At 39.0% G+C, this 16135-nt stretch overlaps 1 pseudogene; it reads right to left on the reverse strand.

Moving 5' to 3' along the window:
* Nucleotides 1–13289: 13289 nt before the first annotated feature.
* On the reverse strand, nucleotides 13290–14484 carry LOC101109188 (large ribosomal subunit protein eL28-like; annotated as a pseudogene).
* Between the last annotated feature and the right edge of the window lie 1651 nt (nucleotides 14485–16135).

The following is a 16135-nucleotide window of genomic DNA, read 5'->3' on the forward strand; positions in this document are numbered from 1 at the left end:
TATAGTCCAGGTGTGTTTAAACATGACTGCTCATTAGAGTCACATCTAGAGCTTTAGGGGAAAAAAGCAATTCCTGGGCATTTATATTTTTCAAAAAATTCCAAGATAATTCTGATATGCATCTGGATTTTAAAAATCAGTGATAGATTTTTCTATTAAATGGTATTTTTGGTGATATAGAAGTCTATTATTTTCTGTTGACCAATTATGATACTATGGTATTAGGTGAATAGTAGTTATATAATCACAGCAGTAAAAGATGTTTATCAGTTTTCACAATCAATAGCCAGACAAAAAATAAAAGATAATTAAAATTGCAAGTCATAATAAAAACATGATTAACCTAAGAATCCAAAATAATTACATACAGTTTGGAGGGTTAAGTGTAGTGATGTGGTTAGTGAAAGTGCATACATGCACATATTTTCATGTTTCTTTTGGTTGGTGCATTTATTCCATTTACATTTAAGGTAATTATCGATATGTATGATCCTATTGGGCTTCCCAGGTGGCTTAGTGGGTAAACAATCAACAGCCTGCAATGCAGGAGATGCAGGTTCAATTCCTGGGTCAGGAAGATCCCCTGGAGGAGGGCATGGGAACCCATTCCAATATTCTTGCCTGGAGAATCCCATGAACAGGGGAGATACAATCCACAGTGTTGTTAAGAGCTGGACATAACTGAAGTGACCGAGCATACATGCACACAGGCACATGATCCTATTACCATCTTCTTAATTGTTTTGAGTTTATTTCATGTAGGTCTTTTCTTTCTCTTGCGTTTTCCTGCCTAAGGAAGTTCCTTTAGCATTTGTTGTAAAGCTGATTTGGTGGTGCTGAATTCTCTTAATTTTTGCTTGTCTGTAAAGCTTTTGACTTCTCCATCAAATCTGAGTGAGAGTCTTGCTGGATAGAGTAATCTTGGTTGCAGTTTCCTCCCTTTCATCACTTGAAATATATTCTGCCATTCCCTACTGGCTTGTAGAGCTTCTGTTGAGAAATTAGCTTATAATTTTATGGAAGTTTCCTTGTATGTTATTTGTTGTTTTTCCCTTGCTGCTTTTAATATTTTGTTTTTGTCTTTAATTTTTGTCAGTTTGATTACTATGTATCTTACTGTGTTCCTCCTAGGGTTTAACCTACCTGGGAATCTGCACTTCCTGGACTTGGTTGACTATTTCCTTTCCCATATTAGTAAAGTTTTCAGCTATTATCTCTTCATATATTTTCTCAGGTCTTTTCTCTCTCTTCTCCTCCTGGGACCCCTATAAAATGAATAGTGGTGCGTTTAATGCTGTCCCAGAGGTCTCTTAGGCTGCCTTCATTTCTGTTCTTTTTTTTTTTTTTTTCATATGTTCCGTTTTGTGGCAATGATTTCCACAATGATTTCTGTCTTCCAGATCACTTATTGGTTCTTCTGCTTTTGTTATCCTGCCATTGGTTCCTTCTAGTGTATTGTTCATCTCTGTTTGTTCTTTAGCTCTTCTAGGTCTTTGGTAAACATTTCTTGCATCTTCTCTATTCTGTTTCTGAGATCCTGGATCATCTTCATTATCATCATTCTGAATTTTGTTTTCTGGGTGTCAGCTATTTCCACTTCATTTTGTTGTTTTTCTGTGATTTTACTTTGTCCCTTCATCTGGGACATTATTCTCTGTTTTTTCATCCTGATTAACTTTCTGTAATGTGGGTTTTGTTCTAGCTACTGTGGAATTATGGTTCTTCTTGCTTCTTCTGTCTGCCCTCTTGTGGATGAAGCTAAAAGACTTGTGTAAGCTTCCTAATAGGAGGAACTGCGTGGGGAAAATTGGGTCTTACTCTGATGGGCAGGGACTTGCTCAGTAACACTTTAATTCAATTATCTGCTGATGGGTAGGGTTGCATTCTCTCCCTGTTAGCTGTTTGGCCTGAGATCTATAATAGAGTTAATGGTGACCTCCAAGAAGACTTACACCAAGGGGCTTCTTCCAAGACTGCTGCTACACTGCAGTGCCCCCATCCCTGTGGCTAGCCATGCCAACCCACGCCTCCATAGGAGATCCTCCAACACTAGCAGTTAGATCTGCTTCAGTCTCTTGTGGGGTCACTACTCCTTTCCTCTGGGTTTGGTGTGTGCAAGATTTTTTTGTGACCTTTAAGAGTGGAGCTTCTCTTTCCCCTAGTCCTGTGGAAGTCCTATAATAAATCCCACTGGCTTTCTAGGTCAGAGTCCCTGGAGATTCCCAATCCCTTTGTTGGATCCCCAGGCTGGGAAACCTGATGTGAGCCTAAGAACCTTCACAACAGTGGAAGCACTTCTTTGGTATTACTGTTCTCCAGTGTGTGGGCTGCCCACCTGGTGGGTATGGGATTTCAATTTACTGTGATTGTGCCCCTCATACCATCTCATTGTGGCTTCCTCTTTGTCTTTGGACATGGGTTATATATTTTTTGGTGGGTTCCCGCATCCTCCTGTCAATGGATGTTCAATAGCTAATTGCAATTTGGGTGCTCTTGCAGGATGAGTGCACATTCTTCCACTCTGCCGTCTTGCCTGGAAGCCCCCCCTTTTAATTTTTGCTTATATTTCTATTATCTTTGGCTTCCCTGGTAGCTCAGATGGTAGGGAATCGGCCTACTAAGCCAGAGACCTGTGTTCAAGCCCTGGGTTGGGAAGATCCTCTGGAGAAGGAGATGGCAACCCAACCCAGTGCTCTTGCCTGGAAAATCCCATGAACAGAGGATCCTGGTGGGCTGCAGTCCATGGGATTGCAAAGAATCGGACATGACTTGGCGATTAAACAATAACAATTGTCTTGGGAGACTGAACTAAGAAAACATTGATATGATTTTTGTCAGAGAGTGTTTTGCTTATGGTCTCTTTTAGGAGTTTTATAGTATCGTGTCTTATGTTTAAGTCTTTAAGCCATTTTGGTCATGATGTGAGGGTGTGTTCTAACTTCAGTGACTTACATGCAGCTGTCCAGCTTTCCCTGCACCACTTGCTGAAAAGACTGTCTTTTCCCCACTTTACACTTTTACCTCCTTTGTCAAAGACTGACTCTGGATGTGTGAGTTTATTTCTGGGCTCTCTATCTGCTCCATTTTGCCATATCCCTGTTTTTGTACCAATAACACACTGGTTTGACTACTGTAGCTTCGTTTCCCTCACCTCCCCACCCCCTACCCCAGGATTACTCTGGCAATTCTGAGTCTTTCATTTTCCGTATACATTTTTGGATTATTTATTCCAGTTCTGTGAAAAATGTTATGGATCTTACTATATCTGTAGATTGCTTTGAGCAGTACTGCCATTTTAACAATATTAATTCTTCTAATCTAAGAGCATGGGATATCTTTCTATTTCTTTTAATTCTTTTTTATTTTCTTTATTAATGTTTTATGGTTCTCAGGGTATAAATCTTTCACCTCTTTGGTGAGATGTATCCCTAGGTATTTTGCATATATATATATGCTAATATATAATTATATGCAAATAAAGTTATTTATTTATATTATACTATTATATATAATATATATTCATTAACATCATTAAAATATTGTATATTCATTAATATACAATATTAATATTAATTAACATTATAATATAACAACAATAATATATTTATTTATATAAAATTATATATATTTATTTATAACATACATTATATATATTTTGCATATATATATATATATATATATATACACACACATAGGCATGATTTTAAAAGGATTTTACATTCCTTCCTTTTCTGATATTTTATTATTAGTGTGAAGGAATGCAACTGATTTCTGAACGTTAATCTTGCAAACTGCTACTTTGTTGAATTCACTTATTAGATTTAGTAGTTTTTTGTGTGTGGAGTCCTTAGGATTTTCTATATATAGTATCATGGTATCTGAATATAGTGAGAATTTTATTTCTTCCTTTTCAATTCAGATATCTTTTATTTCTTTTTCTTGTCTGATTGCTGTGGCTAGGACTACCAGTACTATGTTGAAGAGAAATTGTGAGAGCAGACATCCTTGTCTTGTTCCAGATTTTAGTGGGAAGGCTTTCACCTTTTCACCATTGAGTATTATGTTGGCAATGGGTTTGTCATAAGTGGCTTTTATTATGTTGAGATATGTTCTCTCTGTTCCCACTTTGGTAAAAGCTTACATCATGAATGGATATTGAATTTTGTCAAATGCTTTTTCTGCAACTGTTGAGATGATCTTGTGGTTTTTGACTTTTCTTTTGTCAATGTAAAGTGTTACATTGATTGATTTTCATGTGTTAATCATCCTTGTGAACCTAGGATGAATCCCACTTGGTCATGTTGTATGATCTTTTTTACCTGTTGCTGGATTTGATTTGCTAATATTTTGTTAGAATTTCTGTATCTATATTCATCAAAAATAATGGCCTGTAATTTTCTATTTTTAGTGTTGACTTTGTCTGGTTTTGCTGTCAGGTTGACAGTGGGTTTATAGAATGTCTTTGGGAATGTTACCTCCTCTTCAATCTTTTGGAAGAGTTTGAGAAAAATCGGTATAAGTTCTTTGCATGTTTGGTAGAGTTCACTTGTGAAATCATATGGTCCTGGACTTTTTTGTTTGTTTGTTTGTTTCTACAGATTCTATTTCACATCTAGCAGTTGGTCTGTTCAAATTATCTATTTGTTCTTGATTTAATTTTGGTGAGCTGTATGTTTCTAGAAAGCTGTGCGTTTCTCCTAGGTTGTCAGATTTGTTGGCATATAATTGCTTATGTATGTGCTATGGGTTCAGTCATGTCTGACTCTTTGTGACCCATGACTGTGGCCAACCAGGTTCCTCTGTCCATGAAATTTTCCAGGCAAGAATACTGGAGTGGTTGCCACTTCCTACTCAGGGGCAGGGGATCTTCCCAACCCAGGGATCAAATCTGAGTCTCTTGCATCTATCTCCTGTACTGCCAGGTGGATTCTTTAGCACTAGCACCACCCAGGAAGCCCATAATTGTTCACAGTATTCTCATGACTTTTTGTATTTCTGTGGTAGCAGTTGAGATTTCTTCTTTTTCATTTACTATTTCGCTTGAGTTCTCTGTTTTTTCTTTTTGGTGAGCCTGGCCAGAGGTTTGTTAATTTTGTTTACCCTTTCAAAGAACCAGCTCTCGGTTTGTCTATTTTTTTCTTTTTTTCTAAAATGTCCTATTTATTTCCTCCCTGATCTTTGATATGTACTTCCTTCTGCTACTTTAGGGTTTGTTTGTTCTTTTTTTCCTAATTCTTTTAGATGATAAATTACATTTTTTACTTGAGATTTTTCTTGCTTTTTGATGAAAGCCTATATTGCTATAATTTTCCCTCTTATAACTGCATTTGCTGCGTCCCACAGATTTTGTATGTCTGTGTTTTCCTTGTCATTTGTCTCAAGGGTTTTTTTTTCATTTCCTTTTGGATTTCCTCATTGAATTTTAAGTATCATGATATTTAGTCTCCATGTAATCATTTTTTCCTCGTTTCTTTTCCTGTGGTTGATTTCCTGTTTTGTACCATTTTGGTCAGAGAAGATGCTTGAAATAATTTCTATATTCTTAAATTTGCTGAGGTTAGTTTTCTGCCCTAGGATTTGGTCAAACCTAGAAAAGATTCTGTGTGCACTAGAAAAAAAAAGTATATTCTGTGTTTTCTTTTTTTGGATTAGTGTCCTGACAATATCAGTACTATTGTATCATTTAGGACCTTTGTTGCCTTATTGATTCTCATGTGGAAGATCTGTCCATTAATGTGAGCAGGGTGTTAAAATCTATTATTATAGTATTCCTATCAACTTCACCTTTATGTCTGTTTAGTATTTGTTTTATGTATCTGAGTGCTCTCATATTAGGTCTATATATGTTGCTGAGTATAAAATCCTCTTCTTGTATTGATCCTTTTATTATTATATAATGTCCCTTTTTATCTTTTTTTAAAAAAAATAACCTTTGCTTTAAAGTCTATTATGTCTGATATGAATATTGCAACTCCTGCTTTCTTGTCATTTCCGTTTGCATGAAATATCTTTTTCCATTCCCTCACTTTTAACTTTTAATCTATGTGTACTTTGCTGTAAGGGGGTCTCGTGTAGGCAGCATATTGAAGGCCCTTGGTGCTTTTATTTTTCTATCCAGTCTGCCACTCTTTGTCTTTTTATTAGAGCATTCAGTCCATTGACATTTAAGGTTGATATAAATACATTCCCCTGGAGGAGGAAATGGCAACCCACTCCAGTACTCTTGCCTGGGAAATGCCATGGACAGAGGAACCTGGTGGGCTACAGTCCATGGAGTCACAAAAGTCAGACATGACTGAATGCATGCTCGCATTATGCAATGATACATATGTGTTTATTACCATTTCAGATCTTCTTTTCCAGTTGATTCTTTGTTTCTTTCTTTTTTCTTTTCCTTTTTTTGTGGTTTGATGGTTTTCTTTTATTTTATGCTCATGTTCTCTTAAGTTTTTCTGAAGTTATTGTATGTTCTTGCTTTGCAGTTGCCGTGTTTTTCAAGTATGTTAAACGCTTCCTATTGGAGAAGGAAATGGCAACCCACTCCAGTACTCTTGCTTGGAAAATCCCATGGATGGAGGAGCCTGGTAGGCTACAGCCCATGGGGTCACAAAGAGTCGGACACTACTGATAACTGTTTGCTTTAGATTGATAGTCATATAGACTCAAACGCATTTTTAAAAAAGAAGAATCTTCATTTTCTTAATCTCCTTCCCCACATTTTATGATTTGATGTCCCTTTTTACATCTTCATATTTATCCTTTTGCTGTGCTTTCACAAGTAGGTATTGTACTTGTTTTTCTTTTTGATCTGTATACTGGCTAATTTAAGTGATTTACATTCCAATTGTTATTTCTTCCTTCCTATTTCTTCTTGCTTCTTTTCTATTTAGAAGGCATGTTGTGTGTTTAGTCCCTTCAGTTGTGTCCAGCTCTTTGAGACCCTATGGACTATAGCCCTCCAGGCTCCTTTATCCATGGGATTCTTCAGTCAAGAATACTAAATTGGGTTGCCATGCCCTCCTCCAGGAGATCTTCTCAACCCAGGGACTGAACCCACATCTCCTATGTCTCCTGCATTGGCAGGTGGGTTCTTTACCACTAGTGCCACCTGGAAAGGCCCCCATTTAAAGATGACCTTTCAATATTTCTTTTAAGATAGGTTTAGTATTGCTGTATTCTTTTAGCTTTTTACTTGTCTGAGAAATTCTTTATTTTTCCTCCTTTCCTAAATGGCAGTCTTGCTAGGTAGCGTATTCTAGGTTGCAGATTTTTCTCTTTCAAGACTTTGAATATATTGCATCACTCCTTTCTGGCCTGCAGTGTTTCTGTAGAGAAATCAGCTTGATAATCTTATGATTTCCCTTGTAAAGAACTGCTTTTATCTTGTTGCCTTTAGAATCCTCTCTTTAACTTTTGCCATTTTTATTATGTCTTGGTGCAGGTCTTTTGGGGTTCATCTTGTTTGGGTCCCATCCTGATTCCTTTCTCTCTCTCTTTTTTTCTTTTTTTTTCCTTCTGCTCTATCCAGTTAAGTGGAGATTTTCTTGCCCTTTTGGGAGTCTGAGGTCTTCTACCAGTGTTCAGTAGATGTTCTGTGAGAGTTGTTCCACCTATAGATATGTTTTTAATATATCTGTGGGGAGAAGGTGAGCTCCACATTCTCCGTCATCTTGATCTGGTCCCCAGGGCAGTAATGATTTTCCTAATGTTTAAGGTATGTTTTCTTACCATCCTATAAGTTCAACAGCAAAGATTATGTAATTTATTTTGTAGTCCTAGAGTATTTGGTGCAGAGTGTATACTTAACAGACACAGACCAATGAGAGAAAAGAAACATGCTCTGACTTGTGGCAGAGTGTAGCATAGGACACTGGGGGAAAGTGGCTCCAGTGGAAAGTCTGGAATTCCAGTTTGCTGATCCTGACCCATATCTACCAGAGCTACAGTCTTCTTTTCTAGGTCTCTGAGAGAGAGCAAGTCAGCATGATAATCTGGAAAAATGCTCCCTGTTATTACTAGTTAGTACTTTGGGTCCTGGAGGTGGAAATGGAAACCCACTCCCAGTATTCTTTCCTGGAGAATCCTATGAACAGAGCAGCCTGGTGGGCTATAGGGATGCAGTCCATAGGGTCACAAAGAGATGCAACTGAAGCAACTTAGCACTTCAGCACTTTGGGTCCATGTTATTTTGTAGCCTTCCACTCTGAAAGAAGAGTTGACTCAACTATGAAATGGGAGACTTCTTTAATCCTTTTTTCCTCCTGAGCCATCCATTGGGCTGTTCAGAGGCCCTAGGGCCTCTGATCTCTGACCTTAATGACCACATCACCATGCCACAAGGAGGAAAGAGAAAGAAAGAGCCCCTTCAAGCAATTCAATAGGAAAGATCTCTAGAAAGACAAGGTGATCCTCCAAAGAGCAATCCTAATGGAAGTTAGAACTTTGCTCCTACCACAAGCCCCCATCTCTTGGCCCTGGTCTAACTGTGAGCCTTGGATGCACACAGGTTCTCCTCTTCCTACAGGGAGGGAATCCTACTGATTTCACTCTTCCTAGCACAATCGCTCCCCAGTCTGACTGATCAGAATCACTTGAAGAGGTTATTAAAATCTGAGTAGAATTCTGGGAAAAAATCTAGGACCCACATGGAGACAAGTTCCCCAAGGGATTTTCAGGCAGTCAGCGCAGCGCTGGAGCATGGCTTGCTTTTAAGGGAATACTTCCCTAGAAATGGGGCAGTGCCATTACACATCACATTTTTTCCTTTCTTTGGTTAATCCAAGGATATCTAGATTCCATGATCAGTCAGAAATGTGTGTCTTTTTCCACAGGGGAGAATCACCAAAGTATTAGTAAATTCCTACATATGACATTGTAAAGACAACTTTTTCTTCACCCTTGCTCTTTCTTCACCCTTGCTCTTATGTATTCTGCTCTAATCAATGAAGTTAGCATATTGTTAGAAATTATGATCTCTTGGCAAATTCTAGAACCTATGCATTTACATGATCAAAATGTATTTTCCCTTGCAAAATGAATTTAGATTAACTTTCAAAACATATGATACAAAGTACTATAATAATTTAGAATCATATACCCAATTATTTATAAAATTAAAGTACATTTTCAAGCTAAACAATATACTTAACCAGATTTAACCTTCCAACTTTATCTGACCTCAGTCTTTGATTTTCTGAGGCTGGGAACAATGGCTAATATTTAGTGAGCATTTGCCGTGTGTCAAGCACTCTTCCAATGTTTTACATATGTTACCCTATTTAATTCTTACAACAACCCCATGAAGTATGTACAACTTATCCTTCTGTAGATGAGGACACTGGAACAGAGGAAAGTTAAGAAGCTTATCGCAGGTCATCTAGCTAGTATGTGGTGATGCTAAGATTCAAACTCTGGCAGGCCTGAGCCCAAGTCTTCCTTAGCTAAGAGCCTTTGTAAACTCTTCTACATTAATAGTAGCACAAACCTCTCTTCTGGGAAATGCCCTTTTTCCTACTGAAGAAAATCCTATATGTTCCTTCTGGATTAGTATGTTCATCCTTCAGCCCTAGGGATTCAATGGTGAGTTAAAGAGACCAAAGAGAATTGTGAAATCAAATACCCTGCCCATCTACCGAACCAAGATTCTGCAGGTGATCTGGCTCTGAATCTAGAACTGATCTCTAATGCCAAGAGCAGATTCCTGATGGTATTTGTGAAAGTCCTCCAATAGTCCCTGTAACTGCGATTATAGGTAGAGAACATCCGTTAGTAGCAGACTCATTTTAAAGTCTCACCCATGGCTTCTCTGGGACTTCATTCATGAAAAGACAAGCTGCTCTGGCTCTAGAATGAATGATTACCCCTGATGATACTGAATTACTTTCTCCAGATTCAGTCTTAGTACAGGAGTCTTACTTTCCACTTGGGAATTTGTCCTGAGAAGTTGGGCTGTTGCTGTAGTGTATTGACCTTGAGTGGACCTGCCACCAAGATCCTAGTCTCCATGCCTATATTTGTCCTCATCTGCTGGACTTGTCAGATACTCATTATGATAAGGGCGGCAAACCTCCAAAATCTGTAGACCCTCAGCCAGCCACCTACTAGGGGATTCAAAGAGAATGTACAAAGAGGTTGGACACACATGAACATTTTCTGTGTGGCTCAAATTAACCTGGAGACCTGTGTAGTTCAGACTCAGAGCACTGCTGAGTCCCAGAAACAAATTCAAAGCCTAAAGTAAATAAATTGGAGTTTCTACATCCAATGCAAACTAATTTAAAAATTAATGAAAACAGAAATTCAGATTCCCCCCCTCCAAAAAAAATGGGAGTTCCAATCTTTGTTCATGCAGCTGCTTCCCAGTCTCCCCTCCAACCTGCAGTCCTTTACTTCTCCTTGTCTCCATTTCTGTACCTCCTTCTAACACACCTTATTAAGTCAATCAACTTAATCTTGCCCTCCCCCACAAAGTAAAAAGCCTCCTTCTTTAAGAATGGAGAAGAGGCTTTGGAAATTGAGCTGACAAAGGATTTTCTCTAGTGGGAAGGCTGGAATGGTTGGGAGGGTTGGGACTAGAGTCTTGGAACACTGCTGAATTCCTTTCCTCTCCCTCCCTTTCTCCCTCTCTTCCCCACCCCCTCTTCTTCCTTCCTTTCTTCCTTCCTTCCATGCTGTACATTACATGCTCACAACTTATTTATTCTATAAATGGAAGTTCGTGCCTTTTAACCAACCCCTTCTCCCTTTCTCGCTTCTTCTAAACTGTGGGTCAGTTTGAACACCTTCTCCACATTACTGAGATAGTAATAAGTTGAACAAAAGGTGTAGATTTACAATTATGACCTTCAAAAGAGAAGAAATAATATTTTAGGCAGGTAGGGAATAAATGGTCACACCAAAATCAGACTATAACATTTTGTTAAGCAAGTTTCTGTGTTTTAAACATTTTCTATTTCCTGAATAATCTCCAATAATCCACACTCCCTAAAATGCAATAAAAACTAGTATGTTTTCATAATAGCGATTTTTTTTTGAAAAATTCTGTGGCAAATATATTTCATGTGGTGTTGCCATGTCACTTCATTTTTCTCGCTGGGTAAGTCCACTTTAAGAATGTTTTATAAACATACCCCAGGAAATCTGGGGTAACTCTTCTGTACTAGCAGTCAGAAATTTAGAGGCTCTAAATTCTTTGTTATAATAAATCTCTTGATGTACAGGGTACCATATTAATGGTAATTAATTCATAGCATAATTTAAACTTGTAGAAATAAAATGTTGATTGCCTCTGCCTGACCTTTCCCTGTCAGACCTAATTCACTTAGCATAAGGCCCTCAAGGCCCATTCATGTCGTCATAGATAAGATTTCATTCTTTTTATGGCTGAATAATATTCCATTATATTTATCTATCTCTATCTATATACATATATATCTTTATCCATTCATCCATCAATGGACACGGGTTGTTTTGTATCTTGGCTAATGTAAACCATGCTGCAATAAACCTGGGGATGCATATATCTTTTTGAATTAGTGTTTACATTTTCTTTGGATAAATTCCTCAAAGTGGAATTGCTAGATCATATATTAGTTGTATTTTCATTTCTTGAGGAACCTCCATACTGTTTTCCATAGTGATTGCACTAACATTTATCTTGTCACATTACTAATCAGAACTTTTTATGAAATGCTTCTCTGTTCTCCTTTCCACATAAGCTAGTTTAGACTGTATTTGAACTGGGAAGATCCCTCTGCTGAGACTATCATAGAAGCTATACAGCCAGAAAGAGGAAGAAAAATGTGAAACCGTTTTTAGAGCTTGTTTTAAAAAGGCTAATAGGACAGGGGAGATTCTCAAAGGAGAGGGAACCCTGGTGAGTACTCCAGGCAGGAGGACAGCCTTGAACCTCATAGTTCCTCCCACCAAAGGCTCCATCCCAGACACCTGGGTCGAACAGAACTGGGCCCTCCACACGTCACAACAGAGCTCTTCCTCTTGAGGATCTGGGGACTTGAACTCCCTCTAGAGGCTGAAGTGTGACACTTAAGGGTAAGGAACAATACATAATGCTTAGGGGTTGAAAGGAAGCCAACTGTGAAAAACTGTGAAAATAATGAATTTACTAAGTCTAAACTAAATAGTAAAATAATGAAGGCTTCATAGAGAAGGTGACAGAAATAAGGAGCAATTGACTGAATAGATGAGCATCAGGGGGGTTTATTGCTTTAGTTTATACTTGATTGCCCAAATTTTCTCATTCTGAATATTTGCAAATTTGCAGAAGCTATAGAATACATATTTCTGTTTGGGAGATGAGACATTTCTTAATTATGTTTATGGAATTTCTCTAGGTTCTTTCTGATCATCCTACTTCCCAGCCTGGCTGGCTTCTGTGCAGGAATGTTTGGCTCTTTCTGGGATACGGTGTATGATAACAGTCTCTCGGAGTCTCTGCTGGGTAGGCATAGCTTCAATTTATGTCTGCACTGTTGCAAAGGGTTTTGAAGCTTCCCCAAATTTTAAATCCAGGGCCAGCTATTTTGAAATAGAATAAAGAGACTTAAACAAGCAAACTGAACTCTGTCTTCCCTACCCACATTTCTTCCATGTTAACTTTAACCAGAGTGACAGTATTCAGGAGAGAGAAGCCATCCAACAACAGGGAATGATTCTTTTCTTTAAACTGTGCAAAATCATGAGTTTGCTGTGAATGCTGTATGCTGGTAGGCAGGTGATCCTCAAAGAGTTAAACCACTTTCCAAGTTGTTTTGAACTAAACTTTTGCCCCAGGGTTTAAGAAATCTCCCTCTCTAATTGAAGTCTTCAGTCAGTGGCTGCTTATAATCAAGAAGATTGCACTTAAAAGGTATAGAAGTTGGTCTTATTATTGGCATTAGAAGATTTTGCTTTGTAATTACAAGCCAGGGAGTCTAGAACCAGTAGATCTTATACAGAGAGAATGGCAGACATTTTAGCTCAAACTGCATATTCACCAAGAAAAATGTTGCTGAGCTGTTTGTAACAAGAAGTACCATTGGCTTTTCATCTTTTGAGCTTCTGATATGCTATTCTATTTGTCTTATAATGAAATTAGTGGTTATATTCATTCATCAAGTACTTACTGCTTAATAATATGTGCCAGGTGTTATACAGAAAGCTTTGTAAACAATGAGTTGAGAATACAGATTCAGGCAAAGAAACAGACTGTTAAGTTTAAGGCACATGATCAGGAAGACTTGGGAAGGACATATATCAGTCATCAGCAAAGTTTTTTTTTTTTTTTTAAATTTGAGGAAAATCAGCTGACAGCTTTATTGCTTTGGGGAGGGGATAGATGGTTCAGGAGCTTCTTGATGGGGTGGGTCTGCTTCTTCTTCACCATCACAGACTTCTGGTTGCACAGGATGGCTCTGGCTCTGGGGATGGTGGCCATGCGCAAATCTGGGTGGTACTTGTTCTTCCAGATCAAGTGCCGGATGCTCCTAAAGGTGACCTGAGCATTCTTACTCATGGTGATTTGCACGTCGGAAGTAACCAATTTGTGCTGGCCAGATCTCCGGCACCATCACGACCCTTTTGCCAACGACTGCGGGCTACATGCCCACAGTCTTGCTGTGAATGAGCCCACTATATTGGAAAGAGGTGCAGGCCTTCAGGTTATTGGGTTTGGGGCTGTTGTCCAGTCACTCAGTCATGCTCGACACCCTGCGACCCCATGAACTGCAACAGGCCAGGCTTTCCTGTCCTTCAGTATCTCCCAGAGCTTGCTCAGACTTATGTCCATTGAGTCAGTGATTCTGTCTAACCGTTTCATCCTGTTGTCCCCTTCTCCTCCTGCCTTCAATCTTTCCCAACAACAGAGTCTTTTCCAATGAGTGAGCTCTTCGCATCAGGTGGCCAAAGTATTGGACTTTCAGCTTCAGCATCAGTCCTTCCAATGAATATTCAGGACTGATTTCCTTTAGGATGGATTGGCTGGATCTCCTTGCAGTCCAAGGACTCTCAACAGTCTCCTCCAGCACCACGGTTTGAAGGCATCAATTCTTTGGTGCTCAGCCTTCTTTATGGTTCAACTCTCACATCAATACATTACTACTGGTTTTTGGAAAAACCTTAATTTTGACTATACAGACCTTTGTCGGCAAAGTGACATCTCTGCTTTTTAATACACTATTTAGGTTGGTCATTGCTTTTCTTCCAAGGAGTAAACATCTTTTAATTTCATGGCTGCAGTCACTGTCCACATTGATTTTGGAGCCCAAGAAAATTGAATCTGACACTGTTTCCACTTTTCCCCCATCTCTTTGCCATGAAGTGATAGGACTAGATGCCATGATTTTCGTTTTTTGAATGCTGAGTTTTTAAGCCAGCTTTTTCACTGTCCTCTTTCACCTTCATCAAGAGGCTCTTTAGTTCCTCTTCAGTGTTGTGAGTCTGCTTGTTCCTCTTGATCGAGAAGCTGGAGCAGTTCTGCATGACCATACGTTATAGACACATGGACGTGGTGGAGGCTCCGCTCACTGTGGCAGCCCGGGATGGAAAGAGCCAGCAAATATTTTTCATTAAGGGCTAGAGAGATAGTATTTTAGGCTTTCTACGGTCCCAATGCTCTCTGACACAACCATTCCACTGTGCTGAAAGTTGAAATGTTGAATGTGAAATTGACCACAGAAAACACAAATGATGAACATGGCTGTCTTTTAAGTTGTGTTTATTTATGGGCTTTGACATTTGAATTTAATGTTATGTGTCACAAAATATTCTTTCTTTTGTTTTTCTTTTTTTTCCAGCCATTAACAGATGTAAACACCATCCTTAGCTCATAGGGCTTACAGAAACAGGAAATGGAATAAATTTGGCTCATGTACTGTAGTGTGCTGACTCCAGACATGCAATAATCTCTAGGACCGTCTTGCCACCATTTGCGAGGTACCTGACTGCATGGAAGAGAGAGCCACCAGTGCATCCTTTTGTTTCAGGTGTGACTTTGTGTAGCACTCTTACAAAGGCATTAGAGTTAGTAAAATATTTACTTCTATCCTAAATACTGGAAGGGCATTTTGAGGACATTCCCTGCACTCCGCTCCTCCCTGTACTAACTGTTCCAATGTGTGAAAACCTTCATTTGAGAACATTCTTTCCAATGTCCAAACTCAATCAGCTGTGCTAGAGGTGAGGTTGCATCACGAAATGAAACCGAACTGCAAACAACACATCTGAATAGTTTCTCTGTGGAGCTCCATGGGCTGGGAAGAGCTTAGCTATAGATAATGGTCACAAACAGGAGGGCAGTATCTGCAGTGTGGGTTTAGAAGGTGAACATATTGGCCTTACTGCTGTCTCCTGGAAAGAACCTTGTCAAATTTAGAGTCCATCATACAGTAAAGTCTGATGATAGAGTGAACTGCTTCCAGAGACAAGGAAGTCCCCATGTTGAAATTGGGTAAGAAGGAGTTAGAGGTCAATTAGTGATAATGGGGAGAAGGTGATGTGGGATCTGCAACTTAAAACTATAAATTCTAAGACCATCACCTATGATGGCTTTGTGGCACATGTCATCTTGCCTCAGTTGGAGAAACAACATGAAAAAAGAGACTAAAATGAATTATGTTGTCATGCACCATACTTTACATTTCAGATCACACAGGCCCAACCAGACATGATTACTGAGACCCACAGGCCCCTGGGTCCCTGGGTCCCTGGGATGGGCAATTGATTCCCAAATGGGTGAGTAGTTTAAACCCAGGTTGGGTTTTTCTCAGTCTTGTGAGCAAAGAACCAAGCATTTTGGTAAAAGTGGATGAAAAAATGAAGGCGTTTCATTTCATTTTATAACCCAGGCTAACGTCCTCTCCCCTGTTGATTTCTGATCTTAGAAACCAAATACTTGCTAAGGGGAATGAAGTCTGAAAAGGGGGGAAAAAAATAAGCTAAGCTTTAAGTATGTCCCAGTGGTAAGCATTTAAATTAGAGCAAAATAAAAAAGCTCTCTGAACCAAGTGGTGAAGGCTCCCCCGACCTGGACGCTTAGGGTCCAACCCTAAGAGCAAGGGCAGGTCCCCCAGGCAGCTGTCTCTCGCGCTGGTTGGGTGAACTGCTTTGTCAGCAGCACCATGCATCATTAGCGGATCTG

The sequence above is a fragment of the Ovis aries genome, chromosome 9, assembly GCF_016772045.2.
Source record: "Ovis aries strain OAR_USU_Benz2616 breed Rambouillet chromosome 9, ARS-UI_Ramb_v3.0, whole genome shotgun sequence".
Lineage (NCBI taxonomy): Eukaryota > Metazoa > Chordata > Mammalia > Artiodactyla > Bovidae > Ovis > Ovis aries.